Raw genomic sequence first — 25,705 nt, 5'->3', positions numbered from 1 at the left:
AAAAAGTTCTTTCTAACGTCCCTGTGGCTTATTTGGGTACTCAGTTTCCACCTGTGTCCCCTCGTTCGTGTACCATCCGTGGTAAATAATCCATCCTTGTCTACCCTGTTAATTCCCCTGAAAATCTTGTATGTAGTGATCATATCTCCCCGAGTTCTTCTGTCTTCCAGCGACGTAAGGTGCCGTTAACCCAGCCTTTCCTCGTAGCTCATGCCTCTTAGTTCTGGGACTAGCTTGGTGGCATACCTGTGAACTTTTTTCCAGTTTCGTCTTGTGCTTTACAAGGTACGGGTTCAATGCAGGGGCCACATACTCCAGGATTGGTCTTACATATGTGGTATACAAGGATCTGAAAGATTCTTTACACACGTTTCTGAAGGCAGTTCTGATCTTAGCCAGCCTTGCATACGCCGCCGATGTTATTCTTTTGATGCGGACTTCAGGAGACAGGAATAGCGTGATATCAACTCCTAGATCTTTCTGTCTGCTCGTTTCGTGAATGACTTCATCTCGAATTCTGTATAAAGTGTCTGGCCTTCTATTTCCTCCCCCCTAGTTTCATTACCTTACATTTACTCGAGTTGAGCTTTAGTAACCATTTGTTGGACCATTCATTCAGTTTGTCTTGTAGCCTTATATTATCTTCCTTCGTTTTAAATCTCCTCATAATTTTTGCATCATCAGCAAACATTGAGAGGAAGGAGTCTATTCCCTCTGGGAGATCATTTGATGTAGAGCAGTCTGTACACACACACACACACACACACACACACACACACACACACACACACACACACACACACACACACACACACACAAACACACACACACACACACACACACACACACACACACACACACAGCAGCAGCTTCTTATAATTCAATTATGGCTACTGCTCAACAATAATTAATAATAATAATAATAATAATTACAGCCAATATTATTATTTATTATTGTTATTATTGTTGTTAATAACAACTTATCGACTGTAATTAATTAAAACTGAAATATAAATTCCAAGTTTTCGTGTTTCAACATATTATCAAGGAATCCTATTTTCCTTGAAAATTTATTGAAACACTTAAACATTCGGAATTTTCGTTTAATTTTCCTATATATATATATATATATATATATATATATATATAAAATGTGTGTTTTCTCGACAACAAATGTGTTACAAATAATTTAGCAATAACGATAAATGTATTTATCGTTATTGGCATTAGTCATTGTGATGTAAAGTTCATCTCAACCACACACTCACACTTTGATAAAGCACTCAGGTGAGTGTGAAGGACTTGATGAAAATCTTGAGATAACACTCAAATACACTACTGTATGTTTTCTAAATAATATTAATTCTAATATTAATACAGTATAAATAATTACAATCAGACACTAATGCAAAATATTATTTCATACATTTCAAACATACATATACACACACACTCTGCTATGAATAATAACACTGGAAAAGTGCAGTTTTACCTTTCATCAATTAACAAGTGATGTATCTGATTAAAAATAAATATTAATAGCAAAATTATAACAATTAAAATTATAATTTTAAAAATAATAATAATAATTGTAAAAATAATAATAATTATTATTATTATTATTATTACTATTTACTTGCATAATTGTCGTAAGAGAAAGAGAGAGAGAGAGAGAGAGAGAGAGAGAGAGAGAGAGAGAGAGAGAGAGAGAGAGAGAGAGAGAGAGAGAGAGAGAGAGAGAGAGAAAATCTGACAGAGACACATGCATAAATCACGAAAATTAACACGTGATGAAAAATGTGACAGTGTCAGACCATGATGAATTGAAAGAGGAATTTCCTTAAGTACTTTCGTAATACATCTTCAAAAGGGTGAAGATGTATTGAAGTGAAGATGTAGATCTTCAGAAGATATACCCTTCTGAAGATGTATTGTTAGATACAAAAGTACTTAAGGAAATTACTGTTTCAATTCTTCCTTTTTGGTCTGACACTGCCATATCTATATATATATATATAGATAAATAGATAGATAGATGGATAGATATGTGTGTGTGTGTGTGTGTGTGTGTGTGTGTGTGTGTTTGTGCGTTGCCTCAGCCCCCCCCCCCCTCACATAATCCATACTAGCGAGTCAACAACCCCTATCCATCCCCCCTCCCCTTTCCATCCCCCCCCCCCTCTATCCATCCCCACCCCCTCATCCCCTCTACCCCCCCCCCCACCTCCCCTCCCTAAATCCCAGCTGGGATCACCCTCTCTAACTCTCGCACTTTCGTACACAATTTCTTCTTCACTGAAGAAAGGGACAGGAATACCCGCATTTGGTAATCTCTTACAACATTTCCATGTAGGTACAAAGGTACAAGGTTGGGGGTATGTGTGTAGTGGAGAGATGGGGGAAAGGAAGAAAAAGAAAAGGTGTTAACCTTTGTTATTTATTAATGAGTAGCGAGTATGGCGGCTCAGGTAAGAGAGAGAGAGAGAGAGAGAGAGAGAGAGAGAGAGAGGGGGGAGAGAAGGAGGAGTGGTGATCCCGTCGGCCATTTTGTACGGCGGTGTGTGGGGGGGGGGGAAGGGGGGTTGTGGGGGTATGATTACAGTAATGAGAACACCGGCCGAGCGCGGCGCTTCTGTTGGGAAAAACTACTGACGGGGGTAGTGAGGATGGGACGCGGGGGGGGGGGGGGGGGGGAGGGGGAGGGGGAGGGGGTGTGTGGGACGGGGGAGGGAGGGGGGGTGAGGATGGGACGGGAAAGGGACGGGGTAGGGTGGGTGTTGGAGAATTTTGACCGTCTCTTTCTGTCTCTTTATTTTGGCCTGTGTTTCTCTCTCTGTATTTATTTTGGGGTTCTTCTTCTTTTTATCTGTGTGTCTTTCTGTCTGTCTGTCTGTCTGTCTCTCTCTCTCTCTCTCTCTCTCTCTCTCTCTCTCTCTCTCTCTCTCTCTCTCTCTCTCTCTCTCTCTGTCTCTCTCTCTCTCTCTGTCTCTCTCTCTCTCTCTCTCTCTCTCTCTCTCTCTCTCTCTCTCTCTGTCTCTCTCTCTCTCTCTCTCTCTCTCTCTCTCTCTCTCTCTCTCTCTCTCTCTCTCTCTCTCTCTCTCTCTGTCTCTCGAGGTAGAAGCGTCAACCCAGGACAGATGTTGACAGAAGAACCAGCTCAGGACAAACCAATGTTGCAAGCCACTGTCTGTAATAAATAATTATCTCTGTCAATTTATAAATTACAATACATGGATAATAATTTCATGTAATTTTCAAATATTATTTTCAATGTATTGATGTAAACTATTTTCTACTTCCTCTATATACCTTGAAATTAATAAAAACGAAAATAGCATATATATATATATATATATATATATATATATATATATATATATATATATATATATATATATATATATATATATAGAAAGTTGCCGTTATTATTAACATAGAATTAACATAGAATTACTTAACATAACTAAGTCAGTAATTCATGTTCTTTTTGTAATATAATATTAATTAAACAATTACAAAATGAAAATAATAATTTTAATATAACGATGATCACTCTGCCTATTAGGCAAACTAGGCCTTGCATACTAGATGAATTAGTATATCGTATTAATGATGTATACTGTGTATATATAGTGAATGTGTAAATGACGAAAATTAACACCTGATGAAAAATGTGACAGTGTCAAACCACGAAAGAAGGATTAAGACAGGAATTTCCTAAAGTACTTTCGTATTTAATAATACATCTTCAGAAGGATCTAAAAATATAATATTAAAATCCTTTTGAAGATGTATTGATGATGTATTAAATCATCTGAAGATGTATATATATATAAATATATATATATATATATAATGTGTGTGTGTGTGTGTATCATATATTTCCATCTGGTACAGATTTTATTTTCCAGTTTTTTAGTGTATGTGATTTTCATCTTGCTCAACTGGTTTTGAATGCATGTGTCCGCTCCCCCACGTAACTAGTTTCTCGGTGCTTGCAGGCGTCACCTAGCGCAACTGGAATACCAGTGCATGCAAAAGTTGCAAGGCACAACTTAATTACCAGTATTGCTTTGCATACTAGAATGCAGTGTATAGCTCTAATTCTCAACGCATGCAAGAGGTAGAAATGCATTGCCTTGAATCTCAATGGACGCAAAGAGTTGCCAGGAAAAAGCTTGATTCTCAGTGCACGCAAGCCTCGACAAGCATAAGCTGGTTCTGCGTGCAAGCTCCTCTTCTCCCTCCCTTGCATAACTGGTTCTCATTGCACGCAAAAGTTGCAATGCATGAATTAGGAGAGTTAAATTTTTTTGGTAAATTTCCTTTTCTAAGTGTCAAAAATAACGTTAGAAATATAGAGATGATTCGTGCTTGAATCCTTGATTGGGGGGGTTTAGATGTAAGTTTACAGGTTTAGTACTCCAAAAAGGTTTCCACGATCCGAGTTTACCTTCCCAAATACCTAGTCTACCTTGTTCATTTAAAGAGGGATAAATGAGTCTTGTATAACTCTAGCATAACTATAACTACTATAACTAGTAGGATGCATGTATCTTAGCTCATCTAGTAGGAGGTATCCTCTATAACTCATCTAGTTGGAGACATCCTGTATAATTCATCTAGTAGGAGGCATCCTGTATAACTCATCTAGTTGGAGGCATCCTCTATAACTCATCTAGTTGGAGACATCCTGTATAACTCATCTACTAGGAGACATCCAATATAATTCATCTAGTAGGAGGTATCCTCTATAACTCATCTAGTTGGAGACATCCTGTATAATTCATCTAGTAGAAGACATCCTGTATAACTCCTCTAGTAGGAGGCATCCTGTATAACTCATCTAGTAGGAGGAATCCTGTATAACTCATCTAGTAGGAGGAATCCTGTATAACTCATCTAGTAGGATGCACAGCAGTATAACTCATCTAGTAATCTGCAACTAGAAAACTAATAAGCCTAACGTTTCGTTTCGTAAAACGCATCGATAAAAATCCACCAAGTTGGAGGGGTATCTACTAGAATTTATCTAGAAGTCTGCACCTGCTAGAGCACATCTAAGGAAACCAACCTAGAGAAAAGTGGCAAAATGAGAATTTATCACTTTTTAAAATTCTTTTTTTTTTTTTTGGTGGGGAATGAAGAGAAGGGAAATTGTGTAAATTCTTCCTTGGAGAGAAAAGGAGATACTCTGTTACTTTTATGTTTGGGAGGGGGAAAGGTGGATACTTTTTTTGTTATTATTGGGCTTTTTTGGAAGGAAAGGTGTGTGGGAATGGGTTCGTATTTTGCTAATTTTTGGAGACACAAGGGGAGATATTGTGTTTAAGTTAAGGGGGGGTTTAAGGGAATGTTCTCCTACTTCACTACTTTTGAGTGGTTGGTATACACTTTTGTCTTATTGTTTAAGACATGGCTATCTTATCTTGAGGTTATCTTGAGATGATTTCGGGGCTTTTTTTTTAGTGTCCCCGCGGCCCGGTCCTCGACCAGGCCTCCACCCCCAGGAAGCAGCCCGTGACAGCTGACTAACACCCAGGTACCTATTTTACTGCTAGGTAACAGGGGCATAGGGTGAAAGAAACTCTGCCCATTGTTTCTCGCCGGCGCCTGGGATCGAACCCAGGACCACAGGATCACAAGTCTAGTGTGCTGTCTGCTCGGCCGACCGGCTCCCCTGTGGCGAGGGATATACGACCGGCATGGCGAAGGATATACGGTTATGACTTTCTTGCTTATCTTGCTTGACAGAACGTACTTGGGTACTTAATTCTCTTGCTTAGGAAGAGTGCTCGCGCTGTTTGTTTTTTCCTTAGAAGTGTCTTCTTCAGCAGCTTAAGCTAAGCTGTTGATGCCTATTGTCGTTACTAGACAACGTCTATTTATGTCCACACAAACTCTTTCGTACTCATGTCTAACCTACGCTTGGAACAATCCAATGTTCTTACGTCCATATTGAGTTTAAAACGTGAATCTATTTACAGTTTCCTAGGCATTCTTAGAGGATATATTTACTAGAGTAACCTTGGGACATATACACACTAGAGGAACCTTGGGACATTAAAACACACTGAACAGAGTATGCACCAGATCACCGTATGCACCGTATGCATGCACCGTATGCACCGTATGCATGCACCGTATGCACCAGATTCAGACTCCCAGCCTGCAGGAGTCTATCTCTGGAGCACAGAAGTGATAGATAGTCGCCCTCTATCTCTATCTTTATTGAAGCACAGATATGGGCGTTATATATCTCAGTAAAAAATTTAAATATAGCAGATGAGGATACAGAAAGCAAGAACAGGAATGAATGTGGGTCCAGAGTGCTTTTAAACTTTTATTTAAAAGCTTTTGAATGGTCCAGGACTGACCATTCTCAAGAATGGTCCGAGATGCTTTATTTAAAAAAGCATCGACTTGAAAATGGTCCAGGATGGACCGAAACGTCGTCGTCCCTTCACCTTCTAGTGTGTGGTCTGGTCAACACACTTTATTTAAAAACTTTGGTTGCCCATAGAGCCCTGCAATAGATATAGCATGATTGCAATCTTGCTCTGTTCTTTTGGAATTACTGCACTGTGTAAATGATCTTGTTTCAGGGAGGAGGACAGATGGATAATAGCAAATCCCCAATATGTGGAGCTTTCGCAAAGAGCCCGGAGACACGCTCGGTCTTGCTCAAACACGCTCTTGTGCTGGTGCAATGATTTCACTGCAATAATCTGGAGAAGCTCCACCGACCTGAACCAGGATTCATCAAGCACTTACACAAGTTCTTACGAAACCTGTACATCTTTTCCCGATCTTTGGCGGCTTTGTTTACATATATTAAACCGTTTACGAGTATCTGAACTTCCCAAGTAAATGTTATTAACGGTATAAACAGCCTCCTGGGGGCTTCTGAGCTCATTAATTGTTAAATAAGTTTAATAATTTAATAAGTTTAATAATTTAATAAATTTAATAATAAAATTTGAATAATAAATTAATAATAATTTAATAAATAATAACACGAAGCCGCCAAAGATTGAGACAAGAGATGCAAGTTCGTAAGTACATGATTGATGAATCTGGTCCCAGCTCCTTTAATAAACTTAAGATAATGAATCTCAATATAATTTCTCGTTGCCTTGTATATACCTAATCTGTATAGTCTACCCCCCCACCCCCTCCCTCTCTTAAAAAAAATGCTCAGTCCCACTGAAAGACTTCAAGGAACACAAAATAGTTTCCAGGAGCTTCTTCAAGGTATCTAGATACTTCTTCAAACATCTTCTTAAAAGGTCCAGGGATCTATTAAGAAGATATATTGCTCCAATGACATCGTTGGCATTCTTCTCACCAATGTTCTGTTCATCTCTATTTACGCTATTTGATATTTTCTTGTGCATTGTATAAATGGAATTAGAACTCAATGGTCCCATTGTGTAAATGGAATTAGAACTCAATGGTCCCATTGTATAAATGGAATTAGAACTCAATGGTCCCTATGGCGCTTGGTAGAGTGAATCTTACAGCATTCGATGCGTTTATTTCACTCTTAGACAGGTTCAGGACGAGACTTAGAGCATCTTCTTAAGACTAGAATGATTCCTAGTTTTACCGAAGTATTGTATGAGGGCTAATTAGTCTCCTGGTTCAGTCAAAATATTTGATTCACGATTTCTCTCTCTCTCGTTGTTTTCAATTGAAAATTCATGTTTCTAAAGACTCTAAAGTCCTTAGAAGTTTCTAAAGAGAGTTAAATCTAGAGCTTCTAAAGATACAAGTCCAGTTGAAGCCGGATGTAATACTGAGAAACGCGAGAACAAGAATCAGGTAGAATCAGGTACCGGAACCTGATTTTTTTTTAACAATTTACAGTAATGAAGATGATGTTAGATATTAGATATAGGCTGATTACGCCAGCTTCGAGAGACTTTCTCTTCGCCTGTGAGTCATAATCCCACCAATGTATTTCCACCTCAAAGACTTATAAAAAGGCTTTAACCGCGTGTCAGACTTGCAGCTTGGGAGACCTAGGGGTGCTTAGTGCCTATAATGGCACCCACTGGGCTATGTAGATATGGCACCCCCACCAGGCTTGGTAGATATGGCACCCCCACCAGGCTTGGTAGATATGGCACCCCCACCAGGCTTGGTAGATATGGCACCCCCACCAGGCTTGGAAGATATGGCACCCCCACCAGGCTTGGTAGATTTGGCATGAACAGCCGTAGTGTCACATTTACTCAAACTCCTCCCTGAATGCTTGAAGGACACGACCTATTGTGTTTTTTGGTTAAATATTCGAGTTATTAGAAATTTGTAATGGGTGCCCATTTATTTTCAGTAGATATTTTCCGTCTCCATATCTCCTGGTATCCCAGAGGGATACCGGGAGATATGTTATCAGCACCAAGTGTGATACAGCAGGGAGCAGCATCCCGTGTGGGCCGATTTTTGTTTGAAGAACACAAATGAAATATTTTGATGGACTTGAGAGAGTCAAGGATTAGAGTCTCGCCAGTCATCTAATCCAGTCAGGGATTAGAGTCTCGGTTTGCTCAATCTTCTCAATTGTAATGGCATAACGTGGGCCCAAAATGACTTGGCACAACGATTGTGGCGGCGAGAGACTGTGTTGTTGTGGTTGGCGAAGAGTTTGTTCATACTGTCTTGCAAGAGGCTATCGTTCGTCTCCTCTAGTATATTTTAAATATATTGACGATGTTTTTTTTTGGGGGGAAAGCGGCGGCGAGTATGGAAAGGCTACAGGCGTTCCATAGGTGGTGATTCACAGAACAGGAAAGGTTCTTGTATTTGTTCATGAACAGAAAGGAACAGGAATGTTCCTTCTGCGAAGGAACTCCCATTCCTGGACACGTTGGTGTATTTAGATGAGACTCGGACTCTAAACAAACGACAGTATTTAATAATGGCTCAAATTCGCATTCATATTTCCTGTATTCTTGTCACCAAGTCCTAAGGAACCAGAGTGAGGAGAATAACCCGTCATCCCAAAGATCTAAGAAAAGCAACAGGAGATTAATTATGATTTTCCAGGAAACACGATAACCCTGAACACACATTAAGAGACGCAGAGACAAGGTTTACTGGTTTACATTAGACGCAGGAGCAGACAGAAAGGATCAATTAGAGAGATTAATCTCACCCCATCCTTTATGTTCCAAACTTGATGAAGCCGACACGTAAGAAATTGCAATCCCCATTGCAACAGTTGACAGGTAAGTTCGAAGATCATTCAGAGTGCCGTTAGAGCTTGTCTTAAGTGAACAGTGAACCTCTGTTACCTTAAGTTTTTGTCTTAATGTAACCTTCTGGGAAGAGACCAATTTCCGAGGAGGAGACCATCTAAGTAGTTGGGCACCATTCCCTTTTCTCCCGTCCTATTCCAAATCCTTATCCTGACCCCTTCCTAGTGCTATATAGTCTAATGGCTTGGCGCTCTCTCCTGATTGTTCCCTTCCATTCCCTAATGACTTACATTATGAGTCTTTACATACGGCCCTTCGGTTGAAAGGAGAAATAGGTATGTGGAAAGTTGAGATAGGGATGGATGGTCTGCCCCGTAGAGCAACTCTATCCACTGTCCAAAAGTCCAGAGACCACCATCGCTGGTGGACAGGTCGGGGGTGGGGTTAGAGGTTCAGAGCCCTGCTCTATCCATTGCCGAAGTTCAAAGAGATCCACCCGTCAACTTAATCCAGAGTCCTGCTCCACCCACTACTGGAATCCAGTGAAATCCATTCGCCTCCAGACCGACTGCACACTGTCTCAATTTCCAGCGCCGACGGGCATACCAACGACCCCTCTTTACAGGCGAGGAGTCACAATAACGTGGCTAAAAGTATGTTGACCAGACCACACACTAGAAGGTGAAGGGACGACGACGTTTCGGTCCGTCCTGGACCATTCTCAATTCGATTGTCTTTTACACACGACCCTCTTTACAGGTCGTGTGTTGATGTCATTAGGAAGGAATCCAGGCAACGAAGTCCTAAGGAAGGACTTCATTGCCTGGATACGAGATAGAAACATTCACTCGAGTTAGCTAACGCTTCCTGACCAAAGTGCTGCCAGCTAACGCATCATATCCACATGCTCTCAACATTTCCTGAAGGTCATGCAATTGAAAAACAAGCCAGAGGCTGTGCTGGATGATGGCGAATGTTTGTTGAGGATAAGATGGATAAACCTTCGATATCCATTAAGGCGAGGATACCGCTACTGGGGGGAGTGGGGATATATATATATATATATATATATATATATATATATATATATATATATATATATATATATATATATATATATATATATATATATATATATATATATATGGCTGATCCCTGTCAGGATTTGCTTGGGATTTGCTTAGATAGGATAAAAGAATTTGTACTGCACTCGCAGACTTTCCAGAGGCTAGACTTTACCGGTAATTGTCTGGTCAGTGAGGATATGTGTATTAGCGAGCCGCTGGCCCCTCTAGCCATCACATCCTCGCTGAGCCGATTGTGCTCTTCAAGAGCTCGACAAAGTTCTATTTTTTAACACTATTCTCCCGGGAATATTTGTCATGTTCTCAGGAAATACGATAACGGGTAGAGAACCTCTGTTATCGAGCCGGTTTCTAACAAGACTGTTTTTCAGGACACGGCAATCGTAAAATGACCTACTTTGTGTCTAATCACATGCCTTAACAACTAAACTAACCTGTCTTTGTTAGGGCTTATTCGTTCCATATAACGTTAGCATTACAGTGGTTTATAATTTTGACTCAAATTTGGCAATTTTGACGCTTTTTAGATGCAATAGTTGAGAAGACAGGTCGCTCTTGATGAAGTTATTCCACACATTTTGATTAATTAATCCCTTGTTTAGAAAGTTATAGAAATGCACTCTATCACCTCTTAATTAGAAAGTTCTAAAAATGCACTCTTATCAGCTCTTAATTAGAAAGTTCTAAAAATGCACTCTTATGAGCTCTTAATTAGAAAGTTCTAAAAATGCACTCTATTAGCTCTTAATTAGAAAGTTCTAATATTGCATTCTATCAGCGGTTAACATAATCCAGAGCCTTGCTCCAGCCACTACTGGAATCCAGAGAAATCCATCCGTCTCCAAACCTGGAAGTTTTCAGGAGGAGGCGAAAGAAAAAAACTTTCCACCTAAATTCTTAGAAAGTTCTAATATTACAGTTGTTCATGCCTTGTTTACAAGATTCCAACAGTGCAGTTTGATTGTCTTAATTAACTTGACTACCTGGAAGGAGGATAGGGGATGGAATTTCCTAAATAATGGGGAGGGGGTTAAATGGGCTTCCTGTTGATGGGTCCTGATTTATGGGAGTCTCGGTGGGTTTCGAGCTTTATTGGGCTTAATGATTTTCCTAATTTATGGGTCTTAATGGGACTTAATGGGACTTAATGGGTATTCTGCTTTATTGGTTTAGTCTTTTCATCTTTTTCATGGAGGATATGTTTAGATTTCCTACTTTTCTACCTCAATTCTTCTCATCTTTCTTATACATCTTTCTTATATATCTTTCTTATACATCTTTCTTATACATATATATTCATCGGAATTCATGGCTACAAGTACAAATGAGCTGTTTACTCATGCGATTAAGTCTCTGTTTAATTATAGAGTATAGACCCCCTCTCGTTCCTTAAGAATGACCCCCGATAATCCAGTTACCCTGCTGCATGGGTAACAGCTTCTCCTCCATATCAACCTACCCTGACTTTGCGCCCTAGTGAGGTCACTCCAAAACGCAACACCATAGTCTCCTGAGACTGAGACTGACGCACTCAAGCACTTAGGCTGGACGGTAGAGCGACGGTCTCGCTTCATGCAGGTCGGCGTTCAATCCCCGACCGTCCAAGTGGTTAGGGCACCATTCCTTCCCCTTGTCCCATCCCAAATTCTTATCCTGACCCCTTCCCAGTGCTATATAGTCATAATGGCTTGGCATTTTCCCCCTGATAGTTCTTCTCCTGAGACTGATGGATGCCAATTACTACTACTACTACCAGCTAGTTAGTAGTTAATACAATCCAGTACAACCCGCCCACTTAATAGCACATCGCTTTTTTGACGTATACTCTAAGGCCAAAAACTGGTCTACAAGAAAATTGTGTATAGCGGCTCGCGAAATTAACATAATGTCTCGTTTTCAGTTCGTGGGTCCTCTGGCAGGTTAGGTTAGGTAAGGGCACTTTAGTACAACTGTTTCTTGACGTTGGAAAACCTTAGCAGAATGGGCCTGCTCAAGACCCCGCCCCAAAGAACCTAGTTGGCAAATTAACCAATTTAACAAGAACACTGAGGATCGTTAGGCAGCGGCTAACAGCCTATTAAACTCACCTGAACAGGCTGTAGACTTCATAAACGACTACCTCAGGAAATTTTAGGTAATCGAAAGTAACCTATTAAGGATTCTCAGTTTTTTTTTCCAAATAGGTTTAATTACATCAAAAGAAATTGCTAGAAAAATTCTCCTTTATGTATAATAATGTAATTCTCGCATCAGATTACATACCAGAGCACTTCAAGGTAGCGAGGTTGAGCGACAAGTGATGCAGTAGATAGCTGGTCCAAGTAGATAGTAGACAGCTACTCCAAGTAGACAGTAGACAGCTACTCCAAGTAGACAGTAGATGCAGTAGACAGCTGCTCCAAGCAGACAGTAGATGCAGTAGACAGCTGCTCCAAGTAGATAGTATATGCAGTAAACAGCTGCTCCAGGTAGATAGTAGACGCCGTAAACAGCTGCTCCAAACAGACAGTAGATGCAGTAGATAGCTGCTCCAAGCAGACAGTAGATGCAGTAGACAGCTGCTCCAAGTAGATAGTATATGCAGTAGACAGCTGCTCCAGGTAGATAGTATATGCAGTAGACAGCTGCTCCAGGTAGATAGTTGATGCAGTAGACAGCTTCAGCTTCACCAAGTGAAACCAAACTTACGCTGTAGCCCCCAAGTGATGTAGAGAAAGTCTTTGATAACCCCTATCTATCGACGGCTTTGGTCAACAAGCTTTCCGACACACTCAAAACGGGTGAAACCGCTTAGGCTGCTTGACAACGCCCTGAAAAAAACTCAAGTGCCAAACACATTCACACACTCACACACACACACTCACACACACACACTCACTCACACACACACACACCATTATTTAACATGCAATACTCTGATTCCTTCACCTCAACCCATACAAACACACACATCACAGCCATTCACCTAGTTGTGTTTGCGGGTTGTTGAGCTCTGGCTCTTTGGTCCCACCTCTCAACTGTTAATCAACTGGTGTACCGATTCCTGAGCCTACTGGGCTCTATAACATCTACATTTGAGTCATCAAATGTATCTGGAGTCAGCCTCCACCACATCACTGCCTAATGCATTCCATTTACTAGCTACTCTGACATTGAAAAAGTTCTTTCTATCGTCTCTGTGGTTCATTTGGGTACTCAGTCTCCATCTGTGTCCCCTTGTTCGCGAACCACCCGTGTTAAACAGGCACAGAAGCGTTCAAAACCACAGATATATATCTGAAAGCAAAGGAGGTGGAGAATCAAACCCAATTCTGACAAGAGCCAAGGCAGTACGATTAGTTAGCCAGGCCTACAATTTTTTCCGTTTTCCAGCAGGCATCTAGATAGAGTTCCACAAAGCTAGAATACAGTGATTAGCTATATATTGTATCCTGTAATAAATCCTGAAGTCCTGAGACATTTGAAATGGTGATTCTGTAATTAGATTGTAAAACACACTTAGCTAGTAACATAAAATCTACAAATAGGATTGTCATTTCTTTTATAATTAGCAAAATATTACAATCATTATCTGATACGACATTTATAAAACAAGGCTGATAACGAGGCTGATTCAACGCTGCAGTGTTATTGGGTTGCATTCTTAACTAGAATATGGATAATAATCCCTAATAGGAATAAGGATAATAATCCTTAACTAGAATATGGATAATAATCCCTAATAGGAATAAGGATAATAATCCTTAACTAGAATAATAAAACCTACTAGTACATTATTAATATATCGAGAGGTAATAGGGAGAAATATCTCTACCTAATTAAAAAATTTCATTAAAAAGGTTACAATTATAATCACACAGTAAAACTTATGATAGAGCTATAGGGTAATGTTTTACTTTAAGCAGATTGCACTAATCAAATTAAAATTCCTTATAGTTGTGGCATAGATCCATAGACACCAAAGGTGTAGGTGTATTTTGAAGCTAGGGGAGGAGTTCTCTGGCGTCTCCTTGAAACACACGAGGAACTTAGATTCTAAAGAGACGAGAGAGAAACAGAGAGAGAGTGTGTTAGATTTTGATCTAAATGTTATGTGATGTTCATCACTTTCTTACGGGTCTTATGAGGAGTTGGGGAATATATTGACACTCTTATATCCATGGCTATATGTAACTACCATTCTGTGCGGTAGGTCAATACTTCTATATGTAATACACACACACACACACACACACACACACACACACACACACACACACACACACACACACACACACACACACACACACACACACACACACACACACAAAGTTAGACACAAGACAAAGTTAGAGAAGATTCAGAGGAAACCACCAGACTAGTCCAGGAACTGAGAGGTATGAGCTACGAGGAAAGGCTAAGGGAGCTGAATCTCACATCTCTGTAAACTGGAAAACAGAAGAGTAAGAGGATACATGACAACCACTTACAAAATTCTCAGGGGAATTCACAGAGTGGACAAAGACAAACTCTTCAGCACGGGTGGAACACGAACAAGGGGACACAGATGGAAACTTAGTACCCAAATGAGCGACAGAGACATTAGAAACATTATTTTTCAGTATCAGAGTATTTAACAAATGGAATGCATTAAGTAGTGATGTGATGGAGTCAGACTCCATACACAGTCTCAAATGTAGATATGATAGAGCCCAGTAGGCTCAGGAATCTGTACACCAGTTGATTGACAGTTGAGAGGCGGGACCAAAGAGCCAAAGCCCAACCCCTGCAAGCACAACTAGGCTTGTACACAGATATTCACACACACACACACACACACACACACACACACACACACACACACACACACACACACACACACACACACACACACACACATACACACACATACACACACATACACACACATACACACACATACACACACATACACACACATATATATATATATATATATATATATATATATATATATATATATATATATATATATAAAATATGTGTGTCTGTGTGTATACATTTATATATACATAAAATGTAAAGATGGAGAGAGGAGAGAGTGGAACACTCACAGCATCAGTATTTACCTATAGAGCAGACAATACAAAATTGAAACCATCACCCAGAAGAAAAACACAGGTATGTAAATAGAAACCCAACTAGCACATGATACAACAAGAACTTGTACAAATTGAAAATGTGACAAAAAGACCTTAAACAAATACACGAAAAACATAAATAGAATTCTAACAAAAAAACGAACTCGTCACCAGATGCTGGGTAAGGACAAATATTACACTGAGGCTTAAACAAACACAAACAAGAGAACAAACAAACGAATGAATACACCAATGCAAGCGTAATTCTAAAATTGCAATGACTAAATAGACACAAAAAAACTGGGAAAAAACACAGACAATCACTTCATCATTTCACTGAAAGGATACAATTATTGCTGCCCTGGGCAGCACAATCAGATGGGGAGAAAATATCACTGTATCATTGCCCATGATTGTAATATCACTGCCCATGATTGTAATTTCAGGAGAGTGTCTTATGAGGAGAGTGTCTTACAAACGGAGTGAAATGATGGTTAGATTGAAGAAAAATGGAGTGTTTTTTTTTAAGAATTTAGTTCTGTTCATTCCTGCTGAAAGAAAATCTGTTCTACAATAACCAATGAACATCACTACTGAGCAGAGACTTGTTCTATCCTGCTGAACAGAGATCTGTTTTATTCTGTTAAACAAAGACCTGTTCTATCCAACGAACATATACCTGTTCTGTCATGCTGAACAGAAACTTCCTTTATCTTGTTGAACAAAGTCTTATTCTGAGCCGAGAACATATGGCTGTTCAGAGATTCGTTCTATCCTGCTAAATAAAACCCTGTTCTCAATCAGCCTTTCTCTCCTTAAAATTTTATAGAGTTTTACATTCCTATCAGACTTTCTCAAGTACACCAGATGAGCCAGTCTTTCCCAAAGCTTCCTCAGTCTTATGGTCTTTGAAGTATATTCGGATTCAGGAAACTTAATCAGGAACCAATCATTGTCTCATCATATGTTTTAATAATTATATAATCATTAATATTCTTATATAATTTAAGTATTGCATAATAATATAATTGTTGTATAATTATATTTTAATTATTTTACTGATTATATAATTATATTTTAATTATTTTACTGATTATATAATTATATTTCAATTATTTACCAATTATATTCTAATTATTTACTAATTATATAATTATATTTTAATTATTTGCTAATTATATAATTATATTTTAATTATTTGCTAATTATATAATTATATTTCATTTTTTATTAAGTATATACTAAGAAAATAATCATATAATAATTACATAAACGTAATTAAAATAATAATAATAATTGCCATAACTTGTAAATCAAAATATTTGATTCTTTTTGCTGTCTTGAAATTTCATACGCTATTTTGAATGTAATTTTCTCGTCTTTCTTATGGGAATAATTATAGTAATCTACAAAAAATGAAGTTATGTATATTTATTTGTATTTTTTTAATGGATAATATTTTATTTTATAATTAAAATAGAAAATTGCACAGCAGATAGTTTCCAATTGTTTTTTTATTGAATACTTCAGATTTCATTGCTGCTTATGTTATCTTGAGGTTATCTTGAGATGATTTCGGGGCTTAGCGTCCCCGCGGCCCGGTCCTCGACCAGGCCTCCTTTTTGTTACACACCCCTAAGAAGTAGCCCGTAGTAGCTAACTCCCAGGTACCTATTTACTGCTAGGTATCAAGGGCAGCAGGGTGAAAAAAAAAACATTTTTTCCATTTGTCTCCGCCTCCATTGGGGAAGCTTTATATGCCTTATATATATGTATAGTGTCTATAAATATATATATATATATATATATATATATATATATATATATATATATATATATATATATATATATATAGACACTATATATGTTATATAGTGTCTTATATATATGTGTATAATACACATATATATAAGACACTAATATATGTGCCTTATATATTAGTGAAGTCAAATTATGACAAATAAATTAAGCAATTGGAAGCTAAAATTTAAATAAGTTTTCATTAAAACTTGAGAAACTGTATATATTAGGTTCCCATCACTTTAACCTGAGCTTCGGCCGCCATTTTGGATAAGTGCCCAAATTATTGTTACATTAATTTATTTTTATTATTTATTAATTGATAATACATTAACACCAACCCAAAATACACCAGTTTGTGTATTAATTGTTGATGTAATTAAATGAGAAGTAACATACCTTTCCATGTGTCGTTCTTCCACTTTCCTTAATGAAATCAAGGAAAGTTACCTTGAGATGATTTCGGGGCCTAGTGTCCCCGCGGCCCGGTCATCGATCAGGGCCTCCCTGCGCTACATAGGAAGGTATACATAGCAAGAATAACTTAAGAAGAAAGTTTCTCTGATCCTTCCTTCAAGAATCCTTCATGTAATGTCAAATTATTTCTGATTTTATGTCTAATTTAATTACAGGTGTTGTAGTTATACCTCTTCCTCATTATCATCTCTTCATTATATCACGTTTTCTTAGCATTGTATTACATAAATTATGTATATAATGTGAAATGAAAAAGGGTAAACTTATTAGTCCGCTTGGTTCGATGTTGAGTTTAATTGCTATTAACCTCTCGAGGGTTATTAAGAACACAATTAAGTGCTAATTGACCAACCAACAGGTATTTATCCAGGATTGAAATTAACTCTAAGAAAACCCTGATACACATATTTGGTGGGACATATCTTGTCTTCTTCCGTCTTGGACTCTTTTTCGTATATTTCATTGTGTATCATATGTAATTCCTACACACACATATTTCATACATATATTTTGGATTACCTGTCTCAATCAGGTTACTGTCAATTATTCTCTGTATTAGTATGACATGTTGTGTACAACGATAAGAAACAGTTGATGCTCATTGTTTTTGTACATATATTCTGAACAAAACAATTCATCTAGTATATATTCAATAAATTTTTCATCTAGTATATATTCAATAAATTTTTCATCTAATATATATATTTTAAATGTGTTGTATGTTTCTTATATTCGTTTATACATAAGCAACTCCAGACACGTTATCTATCTTCATTCTCTCTCAAGTAAAAACAAAAAGGACAAATTAAGCTCCTTAATCTTCAGCAACTTCGTTTGGTCCGCGGTTCATTGATGGACTTAATTCCCCCTCACTTACAAAAGGGGAAAACTTAGTGCAACATGATATCTTACAACACCTGCAATCACTCAGTGAAAACCAATTATCACAGAGCAACACAGTGATTACATAATGAATCACGAATCACATAATGTGATTCGTGTTATCTTGCTTCTTTTTCAACAAAACTCAAATGTTGAATACCAATTACTATATCTACCTTTTCACTTATACAATTGTGTTTATTCATCATTTTAATATTTCTTGCATCTACTGAAAGATATCTTTTTTTTTTTTTTTTGCAATTTCAGGTCAACACATTTTGAAGCCACAACATATTTCTTCACAAAATTGTTTTTCTTGATTCAACTGTAGTTCATGATAACTTTTTTTTTTCCTGCTTTTGAGCCTGTTCTATTTAAGCTGCAGCTAGAATACTGTTTTGTCTTGTACAGACTTTTTTTTAGTGCATTTGAGTGCACTTTTTGAGAGATTGAATGAAATCTGCACAGTCCAGCCCCTTTCCCTACATTTTGTTTGCCCAATATTAGCAATAAATAATAAAATATTAAGCAATAAATATTAGCCTGAAATTATATAGTCAGAAATAATTCTCACCAGTAAGTGGTGGGTGGTTATGTGTTGGCCTTAAGGCCTATCAATGGCTCGAAGGTTATTAAGTCTTAATGACCAAAGTGTTTTCCCTTGTGAGAGGAATTGTTTTCAGGAAAATTTAAAGACAATAAAGGTGCAATTTGGAGGCCATTATTTATTTCAAAGACTCAGGGAGGATTGGAAAGAAAAGCTTTAAACACGTTATTTTTTGAGGCTTCAAGGATTTGAAGTGTATTAAATGTGAGGACAGGTTGCAAGATGCAATTAACCTGGTATTCCCCTGTGTAATAGGCAAATGTCAAAGAATGATTGAATATTGCTATAATACTCCCGTAGTCTTGTGATACTGACTGAGCAAATTTGTCTTTGATTTGTCCTATTTCTTAAAACAAAAAATCCTATCAACGCAAGGTATAGCTAACAAGGCATACTTAAAATAGGTATGTGCTATTTTGCTTATTTCACTTTACACACACACACACACTTAAGAGGCTATGTTGTAGCTGGCGTCGTTATAAGTCGTAAGGAACTTTGAGGTCTCTAGGTAGAGCTGACATTGTCATCAGACATAAGGAACTGCGAGTTCTGTGCACGGCCTTTTGCTCCAACTGCGTGCCTTTTTCCCCTAGCATGATATCCATAACTCTGGGGGCTTTCGAATGTACGCAAATACCCGCGATGCTGTGTGGGTATATATCCACTGGTGGGTGGATAGATAGCCCAAGAGGAATATATTGAAGCCAATATATTTTCACTCCCTCTCTTCGCGTTGTATTCAGTGTCTTTTTTTATTTATTTATTATTATTTATATATTTGCTTCTATTTTCGTATAAATCTTTAGTACATGATTTGTTTTAGGGTTGTATTTCTTCTTTATTGATAGGTTTTCGAATATTAGTTTTTTTTCTCGTGTTCTGTCAGGTATTTTTGCTTTATTTTGTATTATTTTTGGTTTAGTGATTTATTTATGTAGTCTTTGGTTTTATTGGTGATATGTTGGTCTTCCTAACACATGTGATAATGTTTTGAGGTAGTATTAATAGACTTTTTTACCTTTATTGCAGGTTTGCTGCTATGTCACTCTTGGTAGTCAAGTGCTCCATTCCTTCAAGGATTCTACCTGCAATTGTATCCTGTAGGAGTCTACCTCCCATTACCTCTGAATCTCACACGAATCAATCTTCAAATACCTTACACGAGTCAACCCTCCAATGTCTCCCACGAATCGACCTTGATAATCCTCTGTATCTTTGGAAAGTCAACCATCCACACACACACACACACACCCGTTACGACTGGATCATCCACACACACACACACCCGCTACAACTGGATCATCCACACACCTGCCGGATAACTTCCCCACACCAGCCGTACAGGTAAATATTTTGAAATCTATTTATTTTTATATTAACAAACACACACTTCTAAATGCATGACTCTTTGTAGATATTTTGCGTTGACGCATTAGTCATGTTCACTCATGATATCAACGCATGTTCCGTTATAGTCACCTTCAGTTTGTAACACACATAAAGGCCATTTTAAATCTTAATTCGACTTCGAGTGCATTACATTTCTTACTTTTTAGCCTCAGAAATAAAGAAAATGATCATTGCAAAATTAAAAAATTGCATTAAAAACAGTATTATTGCAAAATATGTTGATATGTATTTATTTATATTTATTTAGATATTTAGATACATATCTAAATATAAATGTAATTATTTAGATATGTAGATATTTTTGTATATATATATATATATATATATATATATATATATATATATATATATATATATATATATATATATATATATATATATATATATATATATATATATATATATATATATATATATATATATATACATGTTGTGTACGTACTAACAGCTATATATTCGTGTACCACATGGCATTTGACACCCATTAATATGGCCCCATGGTAATTACTGTTCATTACCCAATTTGTAATAACAATCATTGATCATTCTCTTTGAGGTGTGTGCCCAATAGGCTACGCTGGTCTCGTAGAGATGATTGGTGACGTTCTTCGTCAGTCAGTAGTTGACGTCAGCAATCATAATAATTGATGTCAACAATTATTAATTGATGTCAGCCTGATGATGCCTGATGATATATATATATATATATATATATATATATATATATATATATATATATATATATATATATATATATATGTCGTACCTAGTAGCCAGAACGCACTTCTCGGCCTACTATGCAGGGCCCGATTTGCCTAATAAGCCAAGTTTTCCTGAATTAATATATTTTCTCTATTTTTTTTTCTTCTGAAATGATAAAGCTACCCATTTTATTATGCATGAGGTCAATTCTTTTTTATTGGAGTTAAAATTAACGTAGATATATGACCGAACCTAACCAACCCTACCTAACCTAACCTAACCAACCCTACCTAACCTAACCTAACCTATCTTTATAGGTTAGGTTAGGTTAGGTTAGGAAGCCGAAAAAGTTAGGTTAGGTTAGGTTAGGAAGCCGAAAAAGTTAGGTTAGGTTAGGTTAGGTAGGTTAGGTAGTCGAAAAACAATTAATTCATGAAAACTTGGCTTATTAGGCAAATCGGGCCTTGCATAGTAGGCTGAGAAGTGCGTTCTGGCTACTAGGTACGACATATATATATATATATATATATATATATATATATATATATATATATATATATATATATATATATATATATATATGCGGGCAGGACACAGTACAAAATATTTACTGATAGACAGCCGTCAACAAACACAAAATTGAAAAAGGCAAGTGATAATGATCTCAATATTTCTAAATTATCATTATGAATTTAATTGAACTTTTAATTAGTTTCATTATTAATAATTCCGGTATATTTATTCTATCATTCGATTTTCAGCATCAGAATGGTATTAATTATTTTGTACCTCTGTCTGTATATGTTTAAATAATTGCTGCCCATGTTGTCATTCCTTTTTGTTATATTTCACAAACTAATTCGAATTATTTAATTTGCTGATGTAATTTTTTTTTTTTAGGAAGCCTTTTATATTTATAGTATATTTATATAATCTATTACTAGTTATTTGTTATATTTGTAAATAAAATCTACAAATATATAAGAGTGCACACACACACACATTCACACACACACACACACACACACACACACACACACACACACACACACACACACACACACACACACACACACACACATATATATATATATATATATATATATATATATATATATATATATATATATATATTCCATTTCGGCTGAATTTTTACCAAATAATATTTCACTAATATGAAGAATGTCACACAGACCCATCATCTTCTCATGCTTTGCCACTCCGTTGAAAATGCAACTGTTTGGCCTGGCCAGAAACGTGCGTACCCAAACAACCCGCCTATCGAGGCGTATGTATGACAAACGTAAAAATTAAGATGCTGCAATATGTTCCTAAAGCGTCGCATTTTTAACGGATTATGGTCGATTGAGTAAGATTGTAGCGTGTTAGGTTAGAGGGTAAGAGTTTGGGGTCTTTCTGAGGGGAAAAGAAGTATTATACTAAGAAATCTTCCCGAGGGGAAATGATTGTCACGTATAAAATCTATTTGGATCCATTTGAAGGGGGTGGGGGGGAGTACTATTTTTTTTATAAGGAGAATTTACATTTTCCTTCGCTTCACGCTACTCCCCTCAACTCTACACTATTCCCCTCAACTCTACACTATTTCCCTCATCTCCACACTACTTCTGTTAGCTCCACACTACCTTCAAGATCCACACTACTACTACCCTCAACTCGACCCAATTCCCCCTCTTTCCTCCCCTCAGAACTGGTTGTTAGGGGCAGGGGGAAAAGGGGCGCGGGGGTGATAGTAGATGGGGGTGGGGGGGGGGGGGGGGGGTTAAACCACCAGGTGTAAAAGGGCATTACAATTGCAACAGTGAATAACGCACTATTGTGTTTGCAGAGTATGAGATATATTATTTAATAGACACTTTCATGCACGGTAATTGTAGAGCATATTGCAGAAGCATTTGCAGAGCAATTAAATTTTATTCAATTATTGCATGCATAACTTTCCCGAAACGGCGCTGAATGAGTAGACCGAGCGGTCATATGTGAGGTAATATGTGGCGACTATGACAGAGAAATGTCGAAATGCTCGTCTAGTCTGATGGAGCTATAAAGAACATAAATATCCCCCCAAAAGGCTCTGGCAGCCCGCCCCCCCCCCCCCACATACACAAAAAAAAAGGCTGAAAAATAACTGGCCCCTCAACCATCCGTTGCCGAGAATGATTTTTCGTGCCTACTACATCATCAATATTCGACGATCGGCGTTATATCTTTCTAAACAGCCGCTGGAGTTAGGGTGAATGGGTTTCGTTTAGTGTGGAGTCTGATACCACCAGTGTGATGGACAGAGGGTAGGGGGGTTAGGGGGGTGTTCAGGGTTCACACTACCCTCATAGAATGGGTTTCGTTTAGTGTGGAGTCTGATACCACTAGTGTGATGGACAGAGGGTGGGGGTTAGGGTGGGGGTTCAGGGTTCACACTACCCTCATAGAATGGGTTTCGTTTAGTGTGGAGTCTGATACCACCAGTGTGATGGACAGAGGGTGGGGGTTAGGGTGGGGGTTCAGGGTTCACACTACCCTCATAGAATGGGTTTCGTTTAGTGTGGAGTCTGATACCACCAGTGTGATGGACAGGGGGTGTGGGGGTTAGGGGGGGGTTCAGGGTTCACACTACCCTCATAGCTTGAACCCTACCCACACACCCCTTCTCAACCCCCCCCCCCTCCCCCCTCTCCCCATCATGCGGGTTCGTGGATTGCTATGTGAAACTCAAGTAATTCTTCAACGTTAATTATTAATTCATTCGTCATTCGTCGTGTATGATTGTTTTAATGGGTTGGGCATTATCTTGGGGGATGCTTTTGAGTGAATCTTTTCTGTATTCCCTGAAGTTCTTATTTTCTTGAGAAGAAAATTGGAAAATTCAACTCTCCAAAGTTCACTTGACGGTTTTTATTGTGGGCTGACGCTAATGATTCGTTTCCTTGACTCTTGTCAACATTCTCAATTGCATAAGTTGACATAACTTGGTAACCATGAAGAGTCAGGTGTTGACCAGACCACACACTAGAAGTTGAAGGGACGACGACGTTTCGGTCCGTTCTGGACCATTCTCAAGTCGAATGAAGGTCGTCGTCCCTTCAACTTCTAGTGTGTGGTCTGGTCAACATACTTCAGCCACGTTATTGTGACTCATCACCTGCAAGAGTCAGGTGCATGGCCCCCCCTTCCATAGATTTTCTTGCAGTTCCTTAATTCTATGAAGTTATGTCGTTTTGGGTAAATACTGGATATTCTACATCGGTTTTCAGAAGGTATGTGATGGGATATACCCGAATGTGAGGTCTGAGATCAGTCAGGAGAGTTCTTCGTGAACAAATTGGCGTTGTTAAGAACATAAGAACATAAGAATGAAAGTAACTACAGAAGGCCTATTGACCCAATTGCAGATCCTATTTATAACCACCCTATCTCATTCATATATATGTCTAACCTACGCTTGAAACAATAAAGTGAACCCACTTCTATTTTGAGTTCTTGCTCTTGGAGTGTAAAAAAAAATGTTATTTGCATTTTTATGTTCACGTTTGTACCAGTAAGAGACCTTTAAACGACTATTTCACCTCGTGAGTCGTAAGAAAGGAGTTCCTGTTAGTATACTTTAATATGTCGGATATATACTAAAGTGTTGAATATGTCGGATATATACTAAAGTGTTGAATATCTTGTGTTGTGTCTCACGGGCTATTCACTCTGGTGAAGTCAAGACTCTTCGATTGACGTCAAGATCTTATGTTGAAGCCAGAAGATGTCACCTTCTGATGACATGAGGGAATCTTTAGATAAATTCAAGAACCTATACTGATGAAGTCAAGAAACTTCTGATGACGTCAAGAACTTTTCGGTAAAGTCAAGATGTTCTGATGAAGTCTCATGATCCTTCTGATGAAGTCAACACTCTTCCGACGTCACGAACCTGGTGGTGGTGGTGTTCTGAAGTGTCACCCAGTTATCTTGAGGTTATCTTGAGATGATTTCGGGGCTTTAGTGTCCCCGCGGCCCGGTCCTCGACCAGGCCTCCACCCCCAGGAAGCAGCCCGTGACAGCTGACTAACTCCCAGGTACCTATTTTCTGCTAGGTAACAGGGGCATTCAGGGTGAAAGAAACTTTGCCCATTTGTTTCTGCCTCGTGCGGGAATCGAACCCGCGCCACAGAATTACGAGTCCTGCGCGCTATCCACCAGGCTACGAGGCCCCCCCAGTTGGTGCTGTGCATGGGAGAGAGACCCAAACACTGCTCCCATGACCTCCAATCACTGCTATATATATACACTCTGGCTCTCCCTGCTCCCCTACCTCCTGTTACTCTTTTGTTTTTATCTCTCTCTCTCTCCCTATGTCTCCTCTCTCTTCCCCCTCTCTCTCTCTCTCTCTCTCACTCTCCTCCTCCTCCTCCTCTCCTTTAAACGCCTGTTTCT

The 25,705-nt window shown here is 38.2% G+C and overlaps 1 long non-coding RNA gene across 1 annotated transcript in view; it reads left to right on the top strand.

The window, feature by feature from the left end:
* Nucleotides 1-20,194: 20,194 nt before the first annotated feature.
* Nucleotides 20,195-25,705, top strand: part of LOC138355328 (uncharacterized) — a 150,699-nt gene continuing 145,188 nt past the window's right edge. The window contains exon 1 of the long non-coding RNA XR_011223920.1: nucleotides 20,195-20,497. This is a non-coding gene — a long non-coding RNA (uncharacterized lncRNA). The remainder of the gene's footprint in view (nucleotides 20,498-25,705) is intronic.

Source organism: Procambarus clarkii, chromosome 67, assembly GCF_040958095.1.
Source record: "Procambarus clarkii isolate CNS0578487 chromosome 67, FALCON_Pclarkii_2.0, whole genome shotgun sequence".
Lineage (NCBI taxonomy): Eukaryota > Metazoa > Arthropoda > Malacostraca > Decapoda > Cambaridae > Procambarus > Procambarus clarkii.
The sequence above is the reverse complement of the archived record's forward strand: the minus strand, read 5'-3'. Positions and strand labels throughout refer to the sequence as shown.